The sequence below is a fragment of the Saccoglossus kowalevskii genome, chromosome 18, assembly GCF_978046115.1.
Source record: "Saccoglossus kowalevskii chromosome 18, keSacKowa6.1, whole genome shotgun sequence".
Lineage (NCBI taxonomy): Eukaryota > Metazoa > Hemichordata > Enteropneusta > Harrimaniidae > Saccoglossus > Saccoglossus kowalevskii.
The window spans coordinates 24,019,411-24,023,174 of record NC_140658.1 but is presented as its reverse complement, the minus strand read 5'-3'; positions in this window follow the sequence as shown (position 1 = coordinate 24,023,174).

Genomic DNA, 3,764 nt, shown 5'->3' with positions numbered 1-3,764 from the left:
AGTCTACAGCAATTGAGCACTCTTTGGGTAAGCTGACTTATGGAAATCTTGGTGAACCTATTTGCTGAGAGGTGTCTTGGCTAGCAGTTAATATGCCGATAAACGGGTTAGCTCCGCCTCTGATTGAACGCCAACATAGACTTTGTTCCTATATCACTGGTGTACGATGCCATTTCGAGTGATTTACTGCATAACTAACCACTTATGACCACAATATTTATATCTGGACAGGTATTTGTGTCGACCTTCAACTGTGTACTAAGGTAACAGTAACTGTTGTTGAAACATTGTAATTAATAGTTTAGTTTTTCCATGGAGTACAATAAATAAAACTGAATATTTGTGTCTAGAATATTTTTCCGCTTCTATTATAACATGAGAGTTATCGCACCCTCGGTAATCCGCTTTTAACAGTGTAGCATAGTTATAACCCTCTACGACGACCTCCAGTCACAATCCCATTCAAATTTGCTACTGACCAAATAAACAGGACATTTTAATGAATGGTCTATTATTGTCTCTCATACAGCTTATGAAAAAACAATATAATTCTAGTAAATGTGTTTGGGAAACCGCCAGTGTGGAAAATGTGCTGTAGGCAAGTTTATAATTATTTCCAATTTCAATTGTTATAGATATTTTGTAATTCGTCCATACAGAAAGGCTGCTATCAGCACCACCTACGCATGTAGAGTGCGCCATCACAGGTCATGTTAGAATCGCGTTAAAACGCTTGTTTATGATAGGCATATACTGCTTTAGAGACTCATTGATGTAAGTCAACCATCTTTAGAACTTTTTTTAACATTTTTATTTTAGACATGTATGTTACATTGTGTTACTGAAAATATGTAATATTTCTACAGTCATTTATGTAGTGACATCGTTGCCTGATGGATACAAATAGTTTTACAGTTACTTTCACAGTGTCTGTATTGCTTTTATGTTATAGAATTCACCGTGTTTTAAATAAATCTGACGTAAACCGAAGCACTGGAGGGGTGATTATTTGAGCATGGTTGACACTAGTATGGGTATATTAGACGCAGTTTGACCCTAGAACAGTGAATTATCGTAATCAATACTGCAGTAAATATGTTGATGTCTCCAGTGTACAGTGGCAGTAAACACAACAGATACTGATGTTTAGATAATGTGACCTCTACATGGTATGCTAGGCTGAACATGTGTACTGTATAGGTACACCAGTGTGAACAGAAACCATCTGTATATAATACCACACATAGATTATCAGGACGGTTAGTGGTAAACTCAGATGTTACTTGTGTGTACCGTTAATAACCCAAAGAACTCAGAAACATTGTGAATGTACTCTTATGAACAGAACTGGCAGAATATAGTAAAGTCCAACTCGATGGAATAGATATGACAGAATATGGTGACAATAAAACTTAAGTATATTCCGAACAGTATGATGAACAAGATAACAAAAATAAGCAGAAAGGTGATTCTGTCGATGAACGCAGATATAAAGTACGCCATCAACGCTAAAGAAAGCTAACACCTAAAGCACTAGCAAATGCCATCAGTGATTGCGAAAAAAACTTGTTAGCTATCTGGAGTATTCAAACCACACGAAGCGAATCCACATTTTTATGAATGAACTAGGTACCCTTGCCCACCAGTATGAAAGCACATACGTAGATGTAATGAACCTATATGACCAAGACCATTCAGAGGAAGCACGCAAAGACGCAGATTATACAGAACCACGTTTCCATATAACATAAACAACTTATTGAAATGGAAATAGTGGCAAGGCAGAGAACTCCAAGAATTAAACTCGAACCTCAACTCGGTCTTGTCAAGGGCATCGTCAAGGCTAAGCACCACCCGCACACAAGCATTTGCTGATGTAGAGGCGGCAGCACAGGAGGCTGAGTATGAAATAACCATAGCCAAACAGCAAGCGGAGCAAGCAGTTATGGAAGCCAGTTTCAGAGCCTATTTGAAAATACTAGAAGCAAAGAAAAAGGCAGCAGTCACACAGGCAAGCGCAGAAGCATTTCAGAAAGTAGTGGAAAAAGGAGCAACACAACATATGTTCACATTACCTCGGGAGACATCCAATGATCATGCCTTACGTTTTAGTACATCTAACGAACATAACCTCAAACCTCAAGCTTCACCATATTTCAACCAACAACTAAGACCTCCATCACCAACTACACTTACCGGGTATGATACAATGTCTCCACTCCAAACAGCCATGGGATGCAAGTATGGTACAGAATAACATATCACAACAGCAATTCAGAACAGCAGGCGAAATTGCCCTCACACCTTCCCAGTGAATACATCAAAATATTAGCTCGTCAACGCCTACCAGTTCAAGAACCTGAGGTGTATGGTGGTGATCCTAACATGTTTCTGACTTGACGAAAAACCTTTGAATATATGGTCCAGACGGCGTGTGTGCCAACAACTGAAAAACTGTCTCTTCTCAGTACAGTAAATACACCAAAGGATAACCTAAGATCTCAGTAGACAGATTTAGAAGAACTTGTTGTTCTCAGCATATTGAACACACCACATGTTCTGAACCCCATAGTTGAAAAACTACTAGAGTTCATCCTGAACAAATGTAGAGAGAAGATATCCTGTTACAAGCAAAGCAATGGGACATTCCCACCATCCTCTTTCTATGCAGACACAGAACAGCACAGAACGACACAGAACGACACAGATGTCCATGTCTATGTTACAAAAACGCTAGACAACGAAAAGCAGTGTGATTACCATCAGAAGACAAACGCTTCTTAGACTACATGCAAAACGGTACCCACATCAACAGAAAGGGCAATTTAGATACGATCCAAGTAGACTACCACACAACTATCGGACAAAATTGAGTCGCTTCAAAAATCTTCTGAAGCAGCTAGAACGAAAACCAGATATGATGGAATGATACCTCCAATTCATGGAGAAGGTAATAGAACGTCAACACGCCAGTCCTGTCCCTGATACAGAATTAGCTCCTGACAACGCTTGGTATTTACTTCACTTTGGGGTATACCACTCTAGGAAAGTTCAGATCAGAGTAGTGTTCGGCTCCAGTGAAGGTGTAATTGAACTTCCCTGAACGATGCATTGCTTTAAGGGCCAGACCAGATGAACAGTCTCCTTGGTGCCTTGTTGAGGTGTTCCGTAGTAGTTATGGGTGACATAGAACAGATGTTTCTTAGTCATCACTACAATTTGAAAAACATGTTCATCTTGTCCCGGTTCGGTTTTTTTTTACATTCTGCCAATGTATTTCTATATAATCAAAATGGATATTTCTCAACAAATTGTTCTCCATTTCTGGCTGATTAATTGTTTAGGTTTTTTACAGAAATTAGAAAAAACAAAGGTAGCCAAATCCGTCAGTTCCGCATTTCGTTAAATTTGTGATAGTGTACTTTTGATGTACTTAACAATTCTAAATTTAGTGTATAAATACCAATGATATATCTAGTTGAGATTGAGATTAGGAAGAGTACTGAATCTGTTCCCTCTGCTCCATACTTATATTATACTTCCCACACTCTCCTGTCTTTGAGTTATATATTGCCCAGCTGATTTGATATGCCAGGACATGCGGTACATATGCAGTCTCGTTAAACGACTATTGTAGAGAACTACTGGCCTGAACATACAAACAAGTTAGCAGATATAATGAGCCTGAGATTAAATACGATTAAACTGTTACAAAGACGTTCTCAGATGGCATCAATTTTTAATTGTCTGTTTTAAATATCTGG